The sequence below is a fragment of the Phalacrocorax aristotelis genome, chromosome 1, assembly GCF_949628215.1.
Source record: "Phalacrocorax aristotelis chromosome 1, bGulAri2.1, whole genome shotgun sequence".
In the NCBI taxonomy this organism is placed as follows: Eukaryota; Metazoa; Chordata; class Aves; order Suliformes; family Phalacrocoracidae; genus Phalacrocorax; species Phalacrocorax aristotelis.
In genome coordinates this window covers 83,195,078-83,221,216 of record NC_134276.1, presented here as the reverse complement: position 1 = coordinate 83,221,216, position 26,139 = coordinate 83,195,078, and the positions used below count along the sequence as shown (strand labels likewise).

Here is a 26,139-nt window from a genome sequence, read left to right as displayed (position 1 = left end):
CCACACATGTTACTTAGGTAATAAAATAAGAAATGCTTTAAAGTACAATCAACCTAACTCCTGAGCGAGGAAATCTAGGTTTCTAAATTTTGTATAAATTAACTGACATTAGGAGATATTAATAAATCTGTTTAACCCACTGACTGTGTCTAGGGGCCTGACCAAATGGAACTCTTTTGGGGCATGTTAAATGAAAAATCACTTTCACAGAAAATAATTGTCAGTGAGGTCTAATATGTGATTCTGTTTTGTTCAAAACACATGTGTAGATAAATGATCTAGCTGAAGAACTTTGTTAACAGATGCACCAAGTGAAAGAGCCATCCAGTATGAATTGCTAACAGATTAATTCTAGGCATCATGTGAAATATGACTAAGAGACACTGTTTCCCCAGCAACACTCTTGCAAAGGACAGCACTAAATCTTCTCCTAGAGAACTGGACATTATTCTTATAGAAATGTCTGTGCAGGCAAACAGATTCGCCAAAGGCCTGGGGTGTGCTTTGGAAAGTCTGAGGTCATTAAAAACAATAACAAGTTAAAGGAAAATTGAGTGCTAAAAATAGCCTGTGTCACTGGAAGCAGCTTTTAAAGTCACTGGTGTGTTTTACTGAAACAAGATACTTATGTCCTCAAAATATTTAAAAACAAGAATGAGCTGATTAGGGCAGACACTTTAAATATCCCTTCCAGGGAATGGCATTCCCTGAGGTGCTCTGTAAGGCTCCTAATTCTCTGGCTTGCTTCAATTTTTTAACCAGCGGTTGCCTGATATATGCATGAAATGCATCAGGCGCAGACACTTAGCCCTTTCTTGCCTCCCAGGAGGACTGCCTAGCCCAACTCCCTGGCCAGATACCCAGATTTCATTCGCAGAGGTGCCTGAAACCACTCTGAATACTATTTAGTCACAGGGTCCTTGATCATTTTCCAGCTGAATAGAAACATTATCTCAGGGAAATCCTCCCCTTCCATTCAGAAACTGTCTCTCTTCCACTTGGCAATTACATCTCCTGTCCTCCCACCCTGCAGAATATCATCAAGTCCTGGGATAATGGCAGCAAGTCCATTTACATGGGAAAGCTATACCAGGAAAGCAAGATGTGTATTTTTAGCTATTACAAATGAGATTTAGCAGTAGGAGACAGAGGGAAGCGTTAAAACTATGTGACCTGTCAAGTCTCTGTGGACCAACTGTTTGGGAACCTTTGAGAGACAGCAAGATACGCCATACTGTGAGCACATGTAACCTTATTTTTGTTTCCCTTTAAATCCCTAGACTATTAATTCCTTTTAAAAAATTAATTAAAAAAGGAAAGCGAACAAACGCTTTCCAGCAATAGCAACATTTTTTGTATTTCAAAATTATTTTTTGGCAGAGGGGTATTTTTACCACTAATTTTTAAACAGTTTTTGTTGCTTTTTCAAGGTGCCCTTGAGATTACTCTGTGGTTGGCAGGAATACTAAAATGTGCTAGCATCAGAAAGAAGGGAGCACTCTAGCAGCTGTTTCATGCCAGCACATACCAGGCGAGTGTTTTCCCCATTTTCAGTTTTGGTGAAAATTTTACAGGTGGATGATTTCACTTGTTCTTTAGTTTGTGTATGGCTTTAACAGGATCATGCTGGCTGAATTTTGGAAACAACATATATTTTGAGAACCTTGCTGAAAAGAAAGGATTTTCTTTTTCTCTGCTGAGCAGAAAATACAAACTTGTCAGAGACTAAACTGTCATGCTTGGCCATGTCACTCAGTCACTATTGAAACAGAAATGCCCTTTTGTAGAGTTCATCCAACAGTGTCAGTGAGACGGACAGCTCATCCTAGTGCAGACAACAACACAGAAAAGACAGGATGAAAATAACATTTCCCAGCCCTTCTAAAATTTTGCTTATGTCTTTTTTGTGCATTCCAAAGACTAGTGGGAATCCCTTGTTTCTTTCAAATATATAATTGAAATGGTGGGAATAAGGTGCCATATTTAGTAAGAATAGCATTGATTCGAAACCAAACTAAGCCTGGTAAAAGTAGCAGACTATCCAGCTTCTGTTACCATTTCCTTAATTTACCTTGAGTAGTGTAACTATCTCCTGTGGACACATTATATATTCCATTAAATTTAAATTTTTGACATTTTATGAATGTCTATTTAATTCATCAGGTATCTTAACAATCTGCAAAAGATTCCACTTAGTATCTGAATCTCAGGCTGAATAGGACTGATGATATCCAAAATACAAAGCCAATCTCCAGTCCTGCAGTCAATTCCTCACAAGAAAAAACAGACAACTTTTTGTAGACTCACGGAATGGAAGGGTACTTTCCCCAAATGCAAGGATCCATTTTTGTAAATCTGAACTCAAGACGAAGGCCATAAGGAAAATTAGTTACTTTATTTACATTATTAATAAGAGCAATTTCAATTGAATTTACAGGATTATAAGAGACAGGAGAATGAACTCTATTGTCACTGCTAAACAAGTAAAATGTGAACCACTTGCCATAACCTTCTGAAGTCTGCTGCTAGTATCCCCTGTTCCTGCAAAGTCACTAGTCTGGTGGAGAAATTACATGTCTGCTTTGGGAGTCACCACAACGTCAGCACTGAATTTGGTGCGCAGGCAGACAAGAAATCTATACCGAAAGCAAAGGTGTCTACAGAATCTGACAGGAGCTTCCCCCATTCATGCAACTTCAATTATAAATTCTTAGCACTGGCACCACATTCACTTTGGCACGCAAACAAATAATTTGTCTCCTCCCTGTTCCTACCAGTCCCTGTCCAGTTCAGATGGCACAAAGGACATATTGTTTTGATCGCCTCCCTTATCAGGCAAATGATATGCAACGTAGTTCACAAGAAACTCAGGTGTCGCTTTTTTCTGCTTAATCAGCAGAACAAGGCAAAGCCACAGTTTCTCTCATTTTCAATTTCTGCGTATTCTTCCTTACTCTCCCACTCCTTGTTCTCTTTTTTTAGAGAAATATGTTCAAAATAATGGCATGCACTTAATCTGGACATAATTACATCAAGGCGTGGCAGAAGCATGTTTTTTGGGGGGAAAGCAGAATAGAAAAACTAGGTCCTTTGATTTTAAAAATTCAATATTTCAAGTTTAATTGGTAAAAAGGTTTTTTCTCTCAAGTGACACCATTGGAACCAATCCTATTTGGTGTCCCTTAACTACCAGTGGCATCTGAAGGAGCTCTGTATATTAAGTCTGTCAGGACTGACTGTTTTACTCATAGATGTAGGTGGAGTCACCTTGCAATTATTTGATTCGAGTTAATCCTCAGGGTTTGCCTGCAGACCTCTGTCACCCATTTCAGTAGGGCTTACTAGACACAGACAAGCTAGAGTGCTGTAAAGCATGGGATCATACAATGATGTCAGTGTATCCAAACTCAGATCATAGTACTATATATCTACAACTATATTCAAGCATATACCTAATATTGTATGATATTTCAAAAGACGTGAAAGTTTACGTGCATTTTGTACAAAACTCCCTATTTTGCTGGACCTGCCAAGCCAACCAGTCCTCCCCAGAGCAAACCTGGGCCCACACAGCAAGGATGGACTGAGATGCTCAGTGGACTCAGACCGACTGGTCCTCCAGCCTGGTCCTTGGTCCAGCCCACAGCCTGCTCCCTAACTGACCCACAGCCTGGGCTCTGCGATATGTGGGCAAGAGGGTGGATGGGGCCAGGAGATTGAAGATTGAGCATTTCTGCTTCAGGTTGCTCACTTTGGGATGTCAGCTTTGAAAATACTGAGCTACGTCCTTAGAACGTATCAGTATGATTTTTTATGCTAATTTTTAATAACGTACCTGAATCTTTCTGAAGAGGAACTGATCGCATGCTTCATATGCGAAGTGTTGTATTTTCATCTGTTTTGAAGGTTGTTGTCTCTGATGATGTCACTAATATGCTGCCTTATTACCAACCCCAGAACTTTCATATATGTGGTCAAAACTAAGCCTTGTGCCCCATCTCTTACCGTTTACATTTCTCTTTTACCTTCTTAATAGTTCTACCACATTTCTCAATTTAATTTATATCCTCAATGGTTTCCTACCTATGAATTGTTTTTAATATGTGGTGCTGAGGGAACTCTGCTTCCATAAAGGCCATGCAGTTTATTCAAATGATGCAAAGTGGAGGGCATCTTTTCTTGAGAGACTGTGCTGTATATTGAATGCAATTGTTCTGCCGGTACAAAAAAAACCCCTACTACCCAAAACATTGTAACACATTTTGCAGATACATTACTGCTATATACCTTCAGTGGCTGTTATTCAGCACATGACACTAGCAGAAACAGGGGGATGAAAACCACCCAGTCATACCTGGAGTGCCTTTGAGAAGGTTGAGGGTACACTGACCATGGTGAGCAACGGCATGGGAAATGCTCCTCTGCAAAGCACAGAAGCTGTGCTAATTTGGGGGCCCAACCTACAAGTGGGAGAACAACTGCTGTATGTGGAAACATGCCGAGCAAGACAGTGTGGAGCTAGTGGGTTTGACCGAACGTGGTGAGGTTTGAGCATGCATAGACATCAGTGAGGACAACCTGTCCAGGTACCTGTGCCCCAGCATAGTCTGTGCTGACAGCCTACATTTAGTTGGCTAAATACATAATACAAACAAATGCAGTTACTCAGCACTGCATTTAGTACCCCATTCACTTAAACTCAGCCTAAGTCAGAGATTGTGTGCTTCCCAGCTGCTTCCTTGAATCCTAGGACTCATTAGCGAACAAGATTTATTCCAGGGTGATTTGAGCCAAACTTAACCCACCCTTTCAAATATGCATGGGGCAACAGCAGTTTTAGATTCAGCTTCCCATCATGAGAATTTTTTTTTTTTCCCCCCAAATAATTGCCAGTTCAGATCTCTACCTGTTATAAATTACTTAATTTCCTTGTGGTTGTATCAGTTTACACTCCTACAAATCCAGTCAGATGACATAATTGAAAATCTGGGATAAAATGTTAATCTCCAAGAGCATCAGAGTCTCTTCACACAGGTGTTTCCATAGCAACATAACCATCGTGATAAAACCATGGTGAATGGGGTGTTTATATGATTTATTTCCTCTTCTGTGATTTTTTTTAAAGGAAAGGACAGTATAGAAATAATACTAATTGATCCACAAGAACGGGGTAGGACTTGGCAGGGAAAACATGGTTATGTGTCTAAGAGGGATATATAGATATGTTGTTATGAGTAAGAAGTGGGAATATGCTCTCCCTAATATACATTTATTTTAGATTAAAGAACCTTGGCAGTATTTATGCAGACGTATAAAAGTCTCCACCAAAAACACTGTACATTCTTTACAAGTATTAATTTTCTTACTAACCAGAATAGTATATTAAAGTGCTAAATCAACTGCCTCTGCCTCATCTGTCAAAAGCAGAGCCAATCTCCTGACATAATCAACCCACGCCAGTGAACAACCCTGCCTAAGCCTGTTCCCCAGTGTCCCTTTCCCAAAAGCCCCAAGTCCTTGAGCAGCAGGACCAATGATGCCTCATTTCCTAAGGCTTTGTGTCTCAGGTATCTAATGCAGTGCAATTTCTAAGAACCATTTTTGAGATTTATGGCAGTCATGATAGCTCTCCTGTATATTAATTCTCTGCCATTTAATACAAGTTGGGTGTATTTATCTCCCAGTACAAGAACTGACAGGGTCCATCTTCCATGCCTTTTTTTGAAACTTTTAGAAAATGAATATATTTAAGGTCATTATCCTATCAAACTCCATCCCATTGAATATGGCTGAAATTGATGGGCTAAAAAGTTACAATGTGTGAGTTGGCAAGCATGTACAATTGCTGTGCAGCCATATCCTTCTTCTCTATGAAAAAATATGAACTTCACAATATATCTGAAAAATAACAATCTGAAACTTTTGCAGATAATTAATCTGTAAGTCTCATCTGTAGGATCCTGCACCAGTCCTGTGCTGCCCCATCCCAGATCCGATGTGCCCTACAGGAGTTCAGGGGTGGTGGGACGATGGCCACTGGCTTGGAAACCACTGAGAGCTGGAGGTGCTGTGCAGGAGAGGGGAAATTGCCTCTGAAGAGGGGAAATGATCACCAGGGGCAGGACCCACCTAACCAGTTATTCAGGTTTGCCAAAAGAAATTATCTCTGTATCTTTAGGAAAAAATTGGTACCTTGTTTGGATCTTTTCGAGGGTAGAAAAGATTTTAGGGACTTTCCCCAACCACAAATGATTTATGGGGCACTTACTGGAACAGCTATGCCAATAAAAAATACTGTGAGTATATCAGGCATTATTAACAGCCACATGTTGCTACAGATAAGACTGGGATACGCAAGTTTTCTAAACCTGAATATATTTCGTGCAGACTCGTGTAGTCTCTTCAGTTTTATTTACTACTGGTAATTCAGCTGGGTATTTGCTAAAGCCGTGACTGCACCTTTCAAATTAGCTATCTGTGCTCCCCAAAAGGAAACCTAGGAGAAGTTGCTATTCTCAGAAACCCTCACCTGCTCTTCTCCTGACACAAGGCTCTGCTTTTTTGAGTGGACAGCTGTGCCCTGCCAGGAGCTCCCAGCTGGCACTTGGGATGCTGCACGGCACTTGAGGTCTCACGCACACCGAGCCATGCCCAGCAGTGGGCAACAGGGCACAAACCAAACCTGCCAGCGCAGGGGTCCTCACGCTTCTACAGGGCTTCCCCTGAGGTCCTCCCAGCTACCAGGGTGAGCAGGGAAGCTGCAAAGCCCAGGCATGGCAAGGCGCAGCCTCAGGCTTTCAGGCTTTCACAAATGACCCAGTTCCTGGATTTGATGTAAGTAAACAACAGCCTCTCTGCTAGTCTGTCGTCACTGGGATGGCTTGATTTTTCTCCTGAGCTCATGGGTTGTTTTTTAACTCTAAGAGCACCAGAAGCAGAAGAGTGAGCATGGTGCTGGATGGTGGCCTGACTCCTGCTCAGACATGTGCTCTCAGCATCACAGCTAGACCCGACATTAGGAGGTGGTTTAACACACCCTTCACATCTCTGTGAAGCTGAAATCTTGCACAGATGTACTGTCAAAACCTGAATTCTGCTCGGTTTTATGATGACTTTACATTTAGCCTGCATTTGCAAAAGAATCCAAACTGAAAATTGGGTGTGCAGGTTGTAACACCCCGTTAACCCATAGGGGCCCCAGGCTTGAACAGAGAGGTGCCTAACCTCCCCCAGGTGACCCTGCAGGGACAGCATCAGCCCTCCAAGAGGCAATATCCCCTCCAATGGCAAAATCTGCCCACATGGACAGATTAGGGGTGTTTTCCAGACCTAGTCTGGAGCAATCTGAAATTGGGCAGGTGGTGGGATCACAAGCTAGCCCCAAAGTTAGGGCACCCTCTAAATCCAGGCTTGTATCTCTTGCCCATGGCTGAGATTAAACACCAGGTGCAGAATCTGAATCCCCACTAAAATCTTCCTGTTTAGTCTAACTATCCCACATTACAGTTTTGGTTGAGCCCTTCAAAGTATCCTGAGCCAAAGAAGTGCTTTCCTCAGAAGTCTAAAAAGAAAATAATTTGAAATTATATTTTAAGTACAAAATGAAAGCAAGCTTAATATTTAAGGGTGTCTGCATGACTGAAGAATTGTTTTGGTTTTAAAACCAAAATTTAAGGGACCATAAATCTAGTAATATGGTGTACTGTCTTTACACACTTTTGGAGATAAATCACAATATTTATTTAGAAATGCCATTCATTGACCATATTAATTTTTGGGGGGTTTTTCTGAGTATAACCTCACAACAAATTTTAGCATGTGTATTTTTAGTGTTTATGGCTAGCAGCTGGATGACAGAATAGACAATATTATTATGGATTATAAAATCGATAATCCACATGCTAAGAAGGATTTATGTAAGAGACCATAACAGCTTAAGCTTCAATAAATAAGATGTAACAGAGGACAGAAATAACAGACATTACCTAAATAAAAACAACAACATTTTTCTATACCAGAAAGGAAAATAATGCATGTAATATTAAAATCAAAATGCATTTTTTAAAAAAGGTAAATAGAATGTATACCATTGCTTTGTAAGAGGTTTAAGTACATATTTGCATGAATTGAAACATGTTTTGAGGCCTGAAAGATCAGAACGAAAGGAGCTTTTCTTGTCTCTGCCCATTTTATCAGCTTCCATGATACCATGATAAAAAAAGAATTTTTTCTTTTTCCCCATTTGAAGCTCAAATCACAGTCCCTGAGGGAATTCACGAGGCAGCGGAGGAGGCGAAAATAACCTCTATATTTGAATACTACGAAAGCCAAGACATCACAAAGGTATATTGAAGCTGATATTTCATTCAGGGTTTTTTTTTTGCCCCATATTCCTTTTTATGTGCAGTAGTGCGTTTCCTCTTTTGCAGAGGGAGCATCAGTCTAAACACTGAACATCCTGGCTTTCATGGTTCATGAAAGAAGTAAATGTGATCAAAACATGCTTTTTTTTTTTTTTGCCTCGGAGATACAGGAGTAGCTTTGATTTCCTTAATTACACCCATCACTCTGGAAAGGTCAGAGTCTAATTTTGGTTACTATTCTGGGAGCAGAAGGAATAATTGTGAATTTTTTTGCCTGCTTTCACAACCCGGTGAGGCTTCCTTCTTTCTTTTACAGGAACAGCTACATCCTCCAGAGATTTGACTGGCATGTGACTCATCAGTCAACAGGAAATTATTTACAGTTTGATTTTAATTAATTGAGATAACAGAAATGCCTGAAAAATTGTAATCCAAGGACAAACCTCCCCCTCATTGAGAAAAATCGGATCATTTAACACTGTGTTGCCACATGCTCCTTATTTACAAACAAACAAACAAACCCAGCTTAAACTTCTCTGGTTTTCTTTTGTTTGCCTTCCCATTTTGTGTGTGTAGGAAACCCTGAGCATGGCCACAGCAGGTGACGTTTTCCAGATGACCCCCCTGTATCTCAAGGGCTACCGGTGACCCATGGACTGAGAAACGGCCTTTCACACAGTATATTGCAATACTGTCCTTGGGATCCAAAGAGCTGCAGGCTGCAAGGTGCTAACCCTTTTGGCCTTAATCCAGCAACACATTTAAGCATGTGCTTACCATTAAACACCTGAGTTGCCCTCTGGGCTTCGGCTGAATTACCCGTGTCAGAGTGCTCTGCTGGATGACAGCCAGAGCACTCGGCACCGTGCTCTGGTTTCAAGGGGGAAGAGGATGGAGAAAGTTCATCTGCTTGGTGGTGACTAACAAATGCCAAAGATGCTACAGCTCTTTTCGTTAATTGTTGGCCTGATTTATTGCCTCCTGCAGTCAATGGAAGGATCCCTTTGGCCAAAAAGGCTCCACGATTAGATAGCTAAACCTGTGACTTATCCAGCTTTTCCTGTGACATGACATTGCTAGTGGAGGTAAATCTGGATCATTCCGCTGTTTCACCAATTTACACCATCCCCTACTCACCAATGGATAATGGATGGAACCAACGGATGCCCTTTTTATAGGCTTAACAAAGGCATCATTACAGTAAAACCCACTTGTCAACGTATTTTCTTTTCTTGCTTTGGTTTCCTCTGTTCCTCCGAAACAATGCGTCCAGCTTTGAACAACCGTGTGTTTGTAAATACTCTTTCAGAGTGCAATTATGAGTAGTTTATAGTTCATAGGATACTTCTTGCATCCGGTTCTTCTTCTCAGGATATGACCACTAATGCGATTCACCCCGCACTGGTTATGTTGTTGTTTCAGCCAGCTGGTAATTAGGGTTGGAAACTGTGGTGATTCTTTCAGCTCTGACAGCTCTGCATTGACTGATAATATTGGTGATGGGAATGGAATATCTTCAGGGGTTCTTCTGGTGTGGATGCATGTTACTTTCCACTCATCTTTTGCCTGGAGGATTGAATTATCACTTTTTTCTTTCACACCAAAGGGTAAGGGATCGGTTGCCTCTCTGTGGTTTCAAAGCAAAGGTGGGGATTTCTCCCCAGATGCTCATTTCTGCAGCGTATGCCTGCAGGTCCCCAGAAGACACTTGCTGGCCCCCAGCTGCTGCTGCTGACTCCCAGGTGGGTTGGCAGCCCATCTGGCAGCCTTTGTCACCCCATAAAAATCAGTTTTCCTCCCTTTGCCCCTCCCTGGGAAATGTGTATGCCTGGTGTTTGCTGTGGGCAGCAGTGCAGGTGTTGCAAAGAACAAAGGCTGCCCTGGCAGCTGAGCTGAGGAAGCCCCTCTTCTAGTGAAATCCTGTACCATGGGAGGGAGCTTCATGGCCCTGCACAGCCTCTCCTGGAGAGTGTTTCTCACCTGGAGGGAGGAGGCTGGTGAGGAGGCCGCAGCCTCACCTTGCTCAGGAAATCCTTGCAAACCCCTACTTCTGGGAGCAAAGATGGCTCTACTGCAGCATGTTCCAGGCTGCTGGATTTCCAGCTCTGCTCCTGCCTGCTGGTGCCTGGAGATGTGCAGCCTTGCTAGCCCGGCCTCCTCCTGCCCTGTGCCCATGGCCGTGCCTGGAGAGGCTCCACCGACAAAGCACCCATGGCAGCTCTGCCAGGTTGTGCTGGGACAGGCTCCCAGTGACAGCACTTTTGGTGTCAGGCATCATTCCCATAAAAGACATCCCAGAAATGTGGGGTTAGGCGTATAAGCACATGACTAATTCCCAGAACAAAAAGGGAGCTCACAAACACATATACAAAGGAGCTGTGCAAATACTCTTTTTCCCCAAAATAGTCACTGGGCTTCACACTTGTTTGAGCTCTTACTATAGCTTCTCCCTTTCCTTTCAGCAACCCAAAAAAGAAAGATCTCAAGCCTGTCCCACAAACTATGTTTAACCTAACGGAGTGCTTATTTTGTTACAATTAATTTTAAGAAGGTCAGGATTTTATCTCATGCTGATGCTCCTGGAAAAATATTAATTTCATTGAAGACAGTCAAAAGAAGTGGTTCTGGTACTTCATGGTTCTTCTCTTCATGGAGTTTCTATTTGTGTGAAAAACACTTTCACATATGTTCTTTCTGAATTCAGGCTAAATCACTCACAACAATTTTAGTCCCCTGAAAGGTATTTTTGGCAAGGGTAATGTTTTCTCAAACATCTTTACCTGCCTCTGTTCACGTCAGAAGACAATGCCCCTAATTTGTTAAATGAATGCAAAAGAATGGCAAGACTGGCTCAGAACAATAGCACAGGTGACCTCGTGCTCTGTCTCTGGTACAGAGATGCCTGTACCTTGGCCTGGTACAAAGAGTTCCCTAATGTTCCCAGAAATACTTAGGAAAGGGAGTAGGAAATGCGGGTCATTCTCAGGTGATGCTTCCCCTCTCCCAGTGCAGCGTCTGGCTGCCAGTGCCTTGGGGATTTGCTGAGCTGAGACATGCTGTGAGGTTTAATAGCCATCTCTGGCATAGCCCTTGAATAACCCTCCCTGGATCCAGTTGGGCTTTGGCCTTCGCAACATCCTGTAACAATAAGTTCCCCAGTTTACTTTCCACTGTGTGAAAGAGGACTTCCTCTATTTGTTTTAAGCTTGCGGCCTGCTAATTTCAAAGGATGCCCTTAGTTCTGTGCTAAGGCATGAGGAGGCAGCTATTCCCTACCCACCTTCTTCAGATCATTTAGGATTTATACGCCTCAGTCACCACCCCCTTGACTCCTTTCCAACCTCAGCAATCCCATCCTGTTTAGTCTTTCCTAGTACCTTTGCCTTCCCATACACCTAACCGCACACCTTGCTCTCTGCACCTTTTCTAGTTCTGTGCTCAGCCATGTTCTGCTGTGATGGAAGGAAAGGTTTTGCTTTTTGCAATATCCTTCCACCCTGTTCCATCTGGCAGGCAACAAGCCATGGGACGTGCACCTAGGAGGTTTCCCAGGGACATTGCAGGGCTGTCGCATGGACCAGTGGATCTCCCAGGGGAACCAAGCCCTGCTCCTTAAATAGCACAGTCTGCAAGGGCCTCTCCAAGCAAAATCCATGGGACATTTTACCCCTTTCTATCCCAATGGCTTCTCAGCAGGAGACTGTCAGTCCCTAAAGCTTTCTCCCACCATCCAAAAGCAGCCAAGAAGGACACGTGAAGGGTGCCAAGAGCTGCTCAGCATACATGGCAGATCCCTGGTGCCCGAGCTTCAGCCCAGCACCTGGGCTGGGAACTATTTTTATTAAGAGCAAAGAATCAGTGTATGACCTTAAGTAATTTCCCTCATGAGTTGGGCCTTGCCAAGCAGACTATCGCCCACAAAAATCCTATCTGTCGGCCACGGGGTACACAGCCATCTCAGACGTGCAGGGGAGTTTGAAGCTGAGGCACCAAATGTAGCAGCCCCAAATGGCAGGCCTAGGGTCATTTTAAGTCATTTGATAATAACAGGCCTCCTTCCCTGCTCACTCACATTGGGTTTACTCCATGGATTTCAGCCAAGCCAAACCTTCCTGGGGCTTCCTTCCTGAGGAGGCAAGGGATGGAGCAGGCCCTTTGTGCGTGGTGGGCCAGCAGCCAGCTCTTGAGGAGAGCTGAGGACCTGGTCGAAGGACAGCAGTGACATTTACCATGGTGGAAAAACTGGCTGCTGGCAGTCCCACTTCCTCCACTGAAGGGACAGGATGGCTGGGCAGGCAGCTTTTGCGGGGGAGACAGGGCAGGAGGAGAACAAGTTGCTTGTTTCTCCTTGACTTTCCATTTTCCTCATCTGAATAATGATCTTCTGCATTTTCCCAGAAGGGGTACTGCTTTCTTCAAGATGTTATTGCCAAATATCTATCCTAAATGTCACACACAGAGAGAGAATAAAATGCATATAAACAGAGCACTAGATGTGAAGGGGTTCTGGGGACCAGAAGCTGATAGAGAAATGACCCTCCTGGGGTGTCATGCAAGCACTGGTGTTGAGTGGAGCCATCTTCTTCTGCAGCGATATCTGAATGAGCATCCGTTGTGGACTAAACAACACTATAGATTGAATTAATCCTTGTGACAGGTGAGCTTTCTGCCAGAAACAATAACATCAGCTGGGAGAGTTAATTCCTAGGTTTGTGTTATTAGTCACCCCAACCAAAGCACATACAAGGCAAGCAGCTCTACAGGATGCTGTGCGGTATATAATTCCTCCATTCTTGCTGTCCCCTGCTTTAATTAGGTGCCATTAATCAGTCACTGGTTAATGAGGAACCCATATCAAAATATTGGGTGGTGTAATACAGCCAGAGCAACATCCATTCTTGCCACTTGAGCCTCGCAAGCCAGCCCGTACGGAGCTGCATTGCAATTGCAGCTGTTGATTAGGCAGCTGTGAGCCCATCCAAGCCCCATTCCCTTAAATAAGGGGTGAGCATTCCTTTTGCTCCCTCTTCTGCTCCCACACAACAATGAATGACTGTGAGCAGAGGACTGAGGCCTCATTCTGCTATTTGCTGTACAAATGGGAATAGGCATGGCTGAAACATTCAGAGATATTTTTAAGCCCAAAGTCAAGATAGAAGCCAGCTGGGATTTTCTAAGGCTTTTAGACACCAAATTCCCTGGAAGCTGGAGGATGTGGAAGAGGGAAGACAGAGAGTTGCTAAGATATTTCTGCAGGCTATTTCCATGGAAGTTAGACACCTAAGCTGCTTTACAGGTAGGATTCAGTCTTTTTTTTAAATATCATTGGGCACCTATTTTTATCTTTTAAAATTCTCTCTGTATTTCTTACCTGCAAGTAAGGTTACTCTTCCAATTTTGCACTGAGGGGTGCTTGGGCAGATCACTGACTATGGTTAGTTTTGTAAGTCAGAAATATTTTAATCAGAATATATTAATTACTGGATGCTCAGGAAGGCACAAAGGTCTCCATGCACAGAGCTCAGTGAAGGACCCAAGCTTCAACAGTAAGCAAGAGACAACCAATGGGAGAGAGAAGAACATGCAAATATGGAAATATAATTATTACAAAAATGTATTCGTTTAAAATAGCACATGAAATTATGATAACTTATCAGTTTCTTCCAACTATTTTTAGTCACCTCTTCCAAGTGCATCTCTCCTATCCACAAAATATTGACTAATGCAAAAAGTACAGCGTCAATGAAGGATCATTAAAGTGGGATGCTCTGACATGTGATCAGCCTATTCCTGGGTACTGTTTATTCAGTGTTTGCAGCAATCACTGTGGCACAAGGACTTCAGAGATGACTTTTTTCTTCCAATTATCTACTTTCTGTTGTATGTGTTTGCTGTACAGTATCAATCCTAACTTAGGATACAGCTTTTTGCCACTTGAAATTATTCCACAGCCTTTTATAAAACAAACTGAAAACCTGATAGAAATTATCAGAAGATCATAAAAATTTTTGTACTTGGTTGCCTCACTTGTGTTTTCTTCCATCTCCTTATCCATATGCAATTGATAGCAACTGCATTATGGAACAAGATATGAGTGTTGGCTTTGAAAATAAAATTGAGTTTTCTATCACAATCACTTATTATAGTTATTGTTCTTTGTTTTCTGCAAACTGGCTTTATGAAAATGGTCTTTGACTTGCAATCATTTTCTAGGCTTTTTAGTTATAGTACACACTCCCCAGGAGACAAAGTGACAATGTATTGACGAGGGGAAAATGAAGATTTCACTGAGTAGCTGTGGAGTCTTATGTAGTATTTTTCTTTTTTGAACTCTCTTTAGTTACTATTTCTGTAACAGTTTCCTGCCAACCAACTCTGACACTCTGGATATTGCTTTGAATAGTAACTCGCCATATTTTTGGATGTCTAGCATCCCTGACATCCTACATCTCATGCACAATGAGACCAGTTTATCCCAGGCGTATGAGACCCACTGTGTAAGAGACACTGAGCCTGTCTGTGTTCACCATGTCTGATGCATCTGGAAGGAGCTGTGATAGCTGCACATACCTGAGTGGGCACATTGAGCCCGTTGTACCTGGGTGGCACCAGAGTGACCACTGACATGATGCAGAACTCATCTGCACACAAACAGAAAACCCAGGATAGCAGGACCCAATGTACCTGGGCTGATCTGCTCACATGGACAGTAGGGCTCTCAGATTTGTTGGATTTCTGTCACCCTCTAAACACATTTTGACAAATATTAATTTTCATCCCCTTTCCCTCTTGTCTCGTATGGTCCACTTCTTGAGACAATCCTCCCAGTCTGATAATCCTGCCCTTTGAGCCATTTCACAAGTAGATGCCTAGGATACCACAGAGCGTGGTCTCTGTTCACTGGAAAGTAAAACATTTTGGAATTTCCCAATTCCAAACCAGGTGTCAAAGAAAGATAAGGAGTTTTTTTCCCTAGTGAAGATCACCTTTCAGTAGAACGTGTCTCTCATTATCTTTTTGGTAAAACACTGTTCTTTTCTAAGCAGGGTGACAGCCTTACTAGCTTGACATTGAAATATTCTTTAAGCCAGCCATGGTGGCAGCATAAGTAGTTTGATCCTTTACTGTAATGGATCACTCACTCAAACTGAAGCCCAATTACAAATTGTCCAGCCAGAGGGCTCAAGGCCAGTGGACTGACTGCTGTCTGGTGAAGATCTCAGAGCAGGCATATATAATAATGTAATGGCATCTGCCTAATGATCCAGTTTTGCCCCAACTACAGCCAAAGAAAGAAAAAAATCTTTCAAATATTTGTTTGAATTTGTAAAGGGTTTTTTTTGACAGCTAGGCTTGCATAATTTTTACAGGCAGGTTAAATATGGTAACATTCAAATTTGCCTTCATAAATATTCACAGATGCTGGATTCGAAGTTTACCCATGTGGATGTTTGCTCTGCAAGAGTTAGTACTTTCATCCAGTTGGTGCAGAGAAATTGTATTACTAGACTTCTGTGACCAATTACAAGTAAATTGCTACATAGACATTAACCAAGCACATCTGAAAAAACAAATTTTTTGAGGAGGCAAGATTTCTGTAAACACTGGGCTGAAGCAAACAGGTTAAATGTGTTTTAAAGTTTTCTTTTCATTCTTAATTATCCCCCAAGCACTAATCACAGCAATATTTTAAATGTCCATAAAGAGGGTTCTTTAACATGGCTGCTTGTTCGATGTTGACTTTCTGAACCTTAGAGGCTGAAGTAGATGCAGAAGTGGAGACGAAGGATAACGTCATTAACTGATTATATTTATCACTTTAAGCATTTGTAAAACTGTTTAAAAAGCATTTCCTTATGTACACCAGCTAGACTATAACTCTGCTGTATACTACCAAACTTCAATGTGAAACAATAAGGAGCATTGCAATAAACAGGCATTTCCTTATATGAATAATTTGGTCCCTGAATAAGCTTGAGCAAAGACTACTGAAATGTATTTGCTTTGACAGTCAGTGCTTATCTGATGCTCAAAACCTATTTATGACATTCATTTCTATAAGTAGCACAGAGCTTCTAGGATGCCAGTGAAATGCATTTTTTTGTGACACGGGTAATCTTTCATCTCTCTGTGGACTATAGAATTCCCACATAATGCCATGGTAAAAACATCTGCATCTCAGTGCAAAGGAAATGCTCACAGTTTTTAGAACCTATGCATTTAGAGTTGTGCCTCTTCCTTTTTAAGATTAAATTCCTTCATATGCCTACAAATAAAAAGTAATGCATATTTGGTTCAGCGTTATATTTTCTGAACTCAGCTCTGTGTTCATTTCTCTCTTTTTCTCTTTCTGTTTCTGAAAAGAGAAAACAAGGATCTGAAAATCCACCAGAGTTTCAGGCTGCTGCGGTTCCAGTGGTTTAGATCTGCCTTCACTAATGAAAAAACAATAATCCCCTTCTACAAGCCCCACTTTTAAAACCATCCTTTATTTTAAGCTTTTCAAGATGCCTATGTTTCTGTCAGTATCAGATGAAATTCCTACCACATAAGTAAAATTTTGTGGAATGGATTTGCAGAACAAAGCAAAAGAACAAACACTCTGTTATTGAGAAACAACGTCTTTCTGAAGAACAACACCTTTGTTTTCATTTCCCTCAAAAAAGACAATGTGCAATACTCCCATAGCAATACCCTAGTGAAAGTGGTTTACTCTTTTTTATAACACTCAAAATTGAATTATCACTGGCTCCTCCGTTGTAGAAACAGCCAGACAGCCTCTGAACACTGCGAACGCACTTGTGCTAAAAATTACATGTACAGTATTGCTTACTGATGCTTATGGTCAGTGTTGACATGAACTCCATGGTGAGCTACTTCAGGGCATGCATGTGGTACCTCTTTCAGTCTGAGTATCCACCACCTCCAGTCATTGCAGCATCTGATGTCTCTGTTAGACTTTACTTCTACGAATATTTAACTACTAGATCTAATGTCGGGGGGATGTCCTTTTTGATAAATCTAGGGCCTTTGATTCACCAGTCACCTACCTGCATGCATTTTAGATCTATCTCAGAGATTCGTGCTGGGGTTACAGTAAAATAAATACTCAGTCTCAGATTCACCAGTGTGAATGTCTTCTTCTAGTCTGCTGTTCACATCTCTGGCTGCCATCATTATAAAATCATATCCAAGCAGGTCAGCCCTGGAAGATAAATCATGTCAGCACAAAGCTGGTTTGTGAGCTCTGATTTCTTGTCTTTGTTAGGCCTGCAGGGCTTGTGAATCTCCACACATTGTAGTCTGTACTTTGAGACCAACCCACTCTGAAGGCTTGGATTTTTTTCCCTTTTTAGAGCACAAGTAAGCTGTTACAAAACCATTTGTGACAACATGAGATGAGTAATAAAAGACAAGAGGTCTGTCTCCCAGGAACAGTGCTACAGTGAAGCTGCAATGTCATTATACAAGATGATTTGAGCTCAGGTAACAAAAGTTTCTTTTGGGGTCAGATGGGATGCACCTCTTGGGTTGCTGGGGTACCTTTGCTGCTGGGGTTTTGTAAATTTATTGCACTTCTGGTTTCAGAGCCCTGGAAATTCACTTTAGTGAATTCACACAACATTCTTCCCTTTCACGGTGATTTTGCAGTTTCTTCAGATGCCAATATCACAGCCCGTTTTATTGATGAAGCAAAGACACTCTAAAGAAGCATTATGTTTTTGCATGTATTAGGGTGTTTGTATCAGTTCTTTCACCTCATATACTATGAGGAGGTATAATCCAAAAACTGGAATTGTCTGTGATGGAGATAAAACCTACTCCTCAAGTTCTACTAAAAGTCCCCCACAACACTGTAGTGGCCACCTTTTGAGATCCCAATAAACACTCAAAAACTTGTTATGCTTTCCTTTCAAAACCAGAGATCTTCTAAAACTGTGACTCGAACCCTGTCTGCTAACTCCAAACTTCTCTCACCACGCCCCGCATTGCTACTCCATAAGACCAACTCCAGATTACCCGCTAAACCACCCTCACCCTCTGTCCTCCAGACCTGCCCGGCTCCTGCCTCCCCGCAAGCACACTGCATGCACCTCCAGGGAGCCTGTGTCATACAGCTGCCTGACTTCCAGTGTTGTGGCTCCTTGTGCTGTGCATCTACGCTGTGCAAATGTAAATGTAAAAAACTGGGGGACAGGCCAAGCTGAGGGACTGCTCAAGGCCTACCATATCTCAGATATTTGCAGCACTGCTGCCTCTTTCTTGGTTCACAGTCCCATGCAGCTAACACAGCTGACCAACATGACCCTGCTCCCTGGCAGTTCCAGTCCCACGAGATCTGAGGTGGCAGAGGAGTGGACTACTACAACCAGGAGCGAGCCACCACTTAGCTACCCGTGGGTGCCAGCACACTGAAAGGCCTATTAGAAGAAGCAAACCTGGATACTGAAGTCCTTCAACTGCCATGTGAAACATACTCCTTCCACACCAGGTAACCTGATTTAATTCCTCTCCCACAGGTCTGTTCTACCAGAGAAGGAAGCTGGGAGGTGGCTAGACATGGAACTGTACTTCGCGTGTTTAGCAGCAGCAGTTTGGAGACAGCTTGCTACAGAGAGTAACTCTCTTTGACCACTGGGACTACTTTCACGATGGCACTTCATTGTGGCTGGGAACTGATAGCTCACTCTCCCAGCATAGCCCCGACGTGAGTCTGCACCCCTGAAGTTGAAGGGAGGTATGCCACTGACTCCCCTGTCAGGAGTCTCCCTTTGGCTCTGGGCTCACATACACCATTTGCCAGGTATTCTTCTCTGTACACTGTATGATGGCATCCAAATCTTACTGCAGTTGATTGAATTCTCTCCATTGCCCAGAGGGATGGTTGAAGCCAGGCCATAGCAGACACTGAATGTTTTGAGAGCAGGAGTAACAAAAGGTCATACAAGTGAGGAAAAAGTTAGTTCATTAGATTCTGATAGATACAACAAATATCAATACAAATACAAAAACGCACTGGGTATAATAGTACAGCACTGTGAATTGTGAAGCTGTGTTTATTCCTTTGAATTCAAGGAGGAAGGAAAGGATTTTTGTGGTTCTGGCGCTGGGCCAGCCAGTTTGCCTTGCCCTAGCTCCCAGCTTTTGGAAACGGGAACCGGCTGCTACCTCTGCCCCTGCCTGCCCACAGGCAGGCTCAAGCTGCCCTGTTCCCAACTGCTGCCACTCCATTCCCTCCCCCAGCAGCACACTCGGGGCTTTCTTCACTCATCCTTTGTTGTCACACACCGAAATTCTCAGATACACATCTCTGCAGCTGCTTGCACTATAATGTCTGCTCTCACAAGCCGTGAGTGTTTTAAATTGTCTGTGGAGTACAGCGGAAGTAGTCTCTTCTGGGTTCCCCAAGTAACCAGAGCATGCATTTTTCCAAAGAAATACTCAAAAACTTTGGACTGTGTATAGGTGATCATCCAAGGTCCTTTACTGAGCTGCAAAATCTCTTCTATTTTTAAATCCTCATTAGTAACTGAGAGTTTATTCTTGCATTTTTAGTCCTTAAAAATGCCTAGGCCTTGTGGTAGCCCTTTGCAGAAGGGTACATTTTCATTCCTGATAATTGCTGGAAAGTGTCGTTCCCAATAATCCTCACTAGTACCATTCAAGGATTTAGAAACTGCTTTTAGATACAGGCACAGCTCTGCAAATCGCCTAAGACAGAGCCATGGATGATGGGAATACAGAGGTCACCTGAGTAATGAATTGTGAACTCTGCATCCTGTCAGATGGTATTACAGAGGGAGGAGAAAGGAAAATAATGTTTTTTTCATTCCTTTGAAGAAATGCTGTGGGACTGGGGAGACTATATTCTTCCCTGCAGGAAATAAGAGTTTTCCCAGTTTGGCTGGATGACCACATTAAACTGGCAACTGCATCATGACAGGACATGCTAAGAAATCCAAGCCTGGATCATTTGAGAATGAAAGTAAAAAATCTGTCATTTAACAAGAAAAATTGTAACAGTGTTGTGAGAGCCATCAGCAGACTATGCCTGACTTCCAGTTACACTGTGGTTCACACAAAGGTTTTGAGTCCTTGAGGCCGATTGTCTTGTAGAAAAAATGTTGGCACGCTCTCTGTGTAGCAATCCTAGTTACTCACACTAGTAGATCTACTTAAGGTGGGGCACAACCTTCCTAATTGTCCTGAACAAGGCTGGTATGGATGAAGATGCCATCAGATCACTGAAGCTAAATGATACTGCTTTGAGGGAGAGAAGAGGAAAGCCAATTTTTTGTCTGAGCAATACTCCTGACAGGGTTTATTGCTTCCTGATGAGATCAGATGAATAATGGCTTTGTACAGTGTCACCAAATGGGGTAAAACTTCAGCGTGGTTACATCTTGGGTGGTAGTGGTGGGTCTCTGCTGCGACAAGGGGATGAAATGCAGCTGAGAGAGATAAGCACTGGGAAGAGCAGGCTATTGCATACACTGCTGTTTCAGGCAGGTCAGCAGAGAAGAGCGAAAACAAAGCAAAAGTGGTATCCAGCGTGGGATAAACTAGCAACAGTTCTGTCCCAGAAGTATGGCTGGCCAGGCTCATAATGGCAAGGGCACGGATCCACATTTCTTTGTCCCCAGGCACCAGCAGACATGCATGCCCCATGCATGCCCCCCACCCCAGCAGCAGTATGGTGACAAGAAACAGCAAGGGCTGTGCTAAGGAACAGAACGTGAGTGGTTTTGTTTGTTTGCCTGCTTTTCCCTATGGAAAGGCCTTGGTTTCTGCTACCTGCTCCCAGCTGGAGCAGCTTGAAGCCTGCAATGGGGTAAATCACAAGGGGTGGCCATGAAGGAAGTGTGGATGCCCTGCACGTGGGAACCTCTCAAAGAACAAGTCCCACTTGAAATACACCAGGAAAGCAGCCCTCTGCTACATATACAGGTATACCCCTGTAATTCTTTATTTCAAATCATCATGAATGATAGTATCAAGCTCTCTTTTGAGGTTCTTCATCCTTACACCTCACAGAGGATGATATCATCTCAGTTTTACAGAGAGGGAACCTGCAGCAAAGGAAGAGCATCCAAGAGGCACAAGGTCACCATCAAGCCAATGGTGCAGCCAAGAACAGATTGCAACATATTCAGTGCATGCATCATATAAATATCTGCTCATCTCGCTGCTTGTGCTGTACAGACTGAACAAGAAGCTCAATGTGAAGGTCACTACAGAAGCAGAGTTTGTTGTCTCCAATGTAGTCATGGGTTCTAACTATTGTTTCTGTGGAAATAAAGAATGAAAATGGGTGGATTTTGGGTTTTTTCCCTGTTATATCTCTGTGAACACTTCAGTCTTGGGTATAACGCCTAAGATTTTTCTGAGTCCTGTATTAAAATTTTATCTCTTCAGCAAGATGTAAAAGGGTTAATTTTTGCTTCCTGCAAAACCAGTAAAGTCTGCAGCTTTGTCCAACTAAACGATTAACACTTCAAAGTTTCTACTGGTCAGAGCTAACTGATAACAACCTGAATATGCTGGTGCTTGGCCAGTTTATTATTCAAATTAAATATTTCAAAGGAGTTCAGACTGGGACATCACGCCTTTGAAGCTATGGAAAGACCCCAGCTTCGGGTTACCATTTCAAAGAGATTTTTACAACAACTTTTAGATGCAGCAATGTCAGGTGGTGGCCAGATAATTGATTTGCAAACTGGCTAGACTGAATAAGCTTGGACTGGCTTAGCTGAAACAATACATTAGGTGTTCTGCAAATGGCACTGTAAGACACCCTTGGAAAGGTGTTATTAACTGGAAGCATGAGGCAGAATATCACTGAATTTTCAGGCTGTGCATTTGCTCAGAAAGAGAGATGTGTCAGGAATTTTTACAACAATGAAAACCCAAGGAAGAGCAGAATCAGTTATTTCTGTCTGGGTGTGATCAGAACTCACAGTTAGGTGTAGCTCTCCTCTTGACCTCAGTCACATTGCGAACCTCGACCTGACCATTGCAAAGCAGGACTGCTAAACCTAAGCATTCAGAATTCATAAATCAGTCATCTAAAGTACGAAATATAAAATTTAAGGCATTAAGATTTAAAAATATTACTGCATTGGGTTTTAGTCTTTATTTATTTACAAGCTTGAAACTTTAGGGTTTACATTTTAAAACTTTCCTCATATAGGCTAGCATTTTTTTCAATTGTATCATAGCAGCCACAATCATAGACTAAGGTCCCTTTTTGATGGGTGTTGTACTAACACAAAGCAAAATCAAGGTCTCATTTATAAAGGCTCTTAAAGCCACAAATCATAAAAACATTGCATGGCCTGAGTGATTTTGACAACTGAGTCCTATTTTCACCATTTCTTAGACATTTCATCTCCTATATCCCATTGAAAGCTACTTAGTATTGCAAAGCTAAATAGAAAACATTCTAAGTAGCCTTAAAAATCTGAGCCTTGCCATCTGAGGTCACCTGACATCAAAGCTGACATCTTAAGAAAAAAAAACTGAATAAGACAAGGTGGAAACAAATTATAAAGAATAAAACCAAGACACTATCTTTAAAGAGACCCCAACAACTTTTTTCAGTACTCACCAACACTGTCCAAGTGAACCTACAGGGAGAATTTAAGACAGCTAACACAAAACATTAAATTTAACTTGCATCCCAGGATCTCTCCCTTTGCTCCATAAGCCCTTTAGCCCTATTTGTTCAGTTCAGTTTTTCCATTCTTAGGGTAACAGGAATAACCTTCTAAGGACATATTGTCTAACAATGATATTTCTATTCTTTTTCTGCTAGAAAGCTGAATTGAACTTGCCTTCCCTCATGCGGCTACTATAGGATTGTGTTTAAATATTTTATGACTGCATTTTAACGTATTGTCAAATAATTTCATATGTAAGACTGATCTTTATCCTACTGATTTGAATTTTGTCAATCCATTTGATCATTTGATCAGAACGGCTGCATTATTACAGTTGCAGGCTTGGTCAGTTATTTGTCCAACTCTAGACATGGGAGAGATGGACTGGTGTAGGTGAGGTGTAATTCCCATGAGTCAGGCCTTATTGAATGAAAGCCCCATGGGAATGACTTACACATCCAAGGGATTTGGCCATAATGTTATAAAATGCAGACTTACTCTCCTCATCAGGTCATGAGGATGCAGATCAAAGAAGCAAATGGATGGTTTTTCTGGCTTGATGGTATGGCATACTTCAGTCAAAGATCAAAGGAGAAGCCTAAGAGACTAATGTAAGGTGGGGGTTGCAGCAGACACCCTCTTACAGATGCTGGTGATATTATACTGGCATGTGGCTTCATCAGTCAGAATGAAAATCCAAGCATAGAGAAAAATGAAACATAAGCAGGTAACCTCCTAACGCTAATTGAACCCTCTGGGCAATGATTGACAGAGGTTTAACCAGCATAATGCTTTCTGAGTATTATATTTGTAATGAAACAAATCTTTTGATGGATACAGATTGTTTCCTGCCCTCTATGCAGAACTGCCCATGATGAAGATCTCAGTTCAAACGTATTTCAGAAGAGGAAGACTGCCTTCTGAGGAAGATCATAGAATCATATAATGTCCTGAGTTAGAAGGGACCCACAAGCATCATCAAATCCAACTCCTGTCCCTGCACAGGAAAACCCCAAGTCCCCAGTCTGCATGTATATCCAGAGTTGTCATGCCTCAGGTGTAAAATCCAGCACTTGCCCTTGTTAAACTTCATACAGTTGGTGATTGCCCAGCTCTCTGGGCAACCTGTCTAGATCACAGAGAATCACAGAATCACAGAAGGGTAGGGGTTGGAAGGGATCTCTGGAGATCATCTTGTTCAACACCCCTGCTTGAGCACGGAACCTAGAGCAGGGGGCACAGGACCCCATCCAGGCGGGTTTTGTTTGTCTCCAGGGAAGGAGACTCCACAACCTCCCTGGGCAGCCTGTGCCACTGCTCTGGCACCCTCACAGGAAAGAAGTTTTTTCTCATGTTTAGCTGGAACTTCCTGTGTTCCAACTTGTGCCCATCGCCCCTTGTCCTGTCATTGGGCACTATTGAAAAGAGCTTAGTCCCATCATCCTGACACCCACCCTTTAAATATTTATAGGTATTGATGAAATCCCCCCTCAGTCTTCTCTTCTCCAGGCTAAACAAACCCAAGTCTCTCAGCCTTTCCTCATAAGGGAGATGCTCCAGTCCCCTGATCATCTTGGTAGCTCCCCGCTGGACTTGCTCAAGCAGTTCCATGTCCTTCTTAAACTGGAGGGCCCAAAACTGGACACAGTACTCCAGATGTGGTCTCACTAGGGCAGAGTAGAGGGGGAGGATAACCTCTCTCGATCTGCTGGCCACACTCCTTTTAATGCAGCCCAGGATACTGTTGGCCTTCTTGGCCACAAGGGCACAGTGCTGGCTCAGGGTCAGCCAGCTGTCCACCAGAACACCCAGGTCATTTTCAGCAGAGACGCTTTCCAGCAGGTCATCCCCCAACCTGTACTGGTGCATGGGGTTGTTCCTCCCCAAGGGCAGGACCTTGCACCTTGCTCTTGTTGAATTTCATGAGGTTCCCCTCGGCCCAGCTCTCCAGCCTGTCCAGGTGTCACTGGATGGCAGCACAGCCTTCTGGTGTATCAGCCACTCCTCCCAGCTTGGTGTCATCAGCAAACTTGCTGAGGGTACACTCTACCCCATCGTCCAGGTCATTGATGACTGTGTTGAACAGGACTGGACCAAGCACAGACCCCTGGGGAACACCACTAGTGACAGGCCTCCATCCAGACTCTGCTGCATTGATCATGACCCTGAGTTCTGTTGCTGAGCCAGTTGTCAATCCACCTCCCTGTCCACTCATCCAACCCACACTTCCTTAGCTTGCCTGTAAGGATGCTATGGGAGAGAGTGTCGAATGCCTTACTGAAGTCAAGATAGACAACATGCACTGCTCTCCCTTTGTTGACCCAGCCAGTCACACCATTATAGAAGGCTATCAGGTTGGTCAAGCATGATGTCCCCTTGTTGAATCCATGTTGACTACTTCTGATAACCTTCTTTTCTTCTACATGCCTGGAGATGACCTCCAGGATGAACTGCTCCATCACCTTTCCGGGGATGGAGGTGAGGCTGACTGGCCTCATATGCATATGCATATGCACCGATCTTGAGCTCGGAGGAAATGGTCCTTGAATACTGTCCAGCTCACTCTGCAGGGCCTCTCTGCACTCGAGAGTGTCAACAGCTCCTCCCAGTTTTGTGTCATCAGCAAACTTAATTAGTATTGTTTCAAGTCCTGCATCCAAGTCATTAACAAAGAGATTAAAGAGTACCGGCCTGAAGATGGATCCCAGTGGAACCCCACTAGTGACTGGCTGCCAGCCTGATGTAACCCCGTTTACTATGACCCTTTGAGCCTGACCCATCAGCCAATTGCTGATGAACCAGTGTAAACTGAGCAGGTAACTTCTAAAGATGTGAATGGCTGCAAAAGGCCACATCAATCCACCCTTCTTTGACTTAACTGAGAGTTTTGTGGTTTGGGTTGGTTGGTGGTTTGGTATTATTTTTTGCTTAATTTTAAAAAGAACAGTAGAAAATAATAGAAAATAAGCCATTCTTAGTCTGGGGTCTAAGCCTGTTCTGATGGATTTGTACAAATGGAAAGCTAACACAAGTTACAACACATCACCTATATAAGCTTTTAGGCCCTGTTTCCACGTGGCTATAAACTAGCATAAATGTGATCCTGAGGGAATGTT

At 42.8% G+C, this 26,139-nt stretch overlaps 1 long non-coding RNA gene across 1 annotated transcript; it reads left to right on the top strand.

The window, feature by feature from the left end:
* The first annotated feature begins 13,467 nt into the window (after positions 1-13,467).
* Positions 13,468-21,673, top strand: LOC142052119 (uncharacterized). Its single transcript, XR_012658722.1, has 3 exons — positions 13,468-13,659; positions 17,720-17,849; positions 18,638-21,673. It is a non-coding gene; the product is annotated as an uncharacterized LOC142052119 (long non-coding RNA).
* The last annotated feature ends 4,466 nt before the right edge of the window (positions 21,674-26,139 follow it).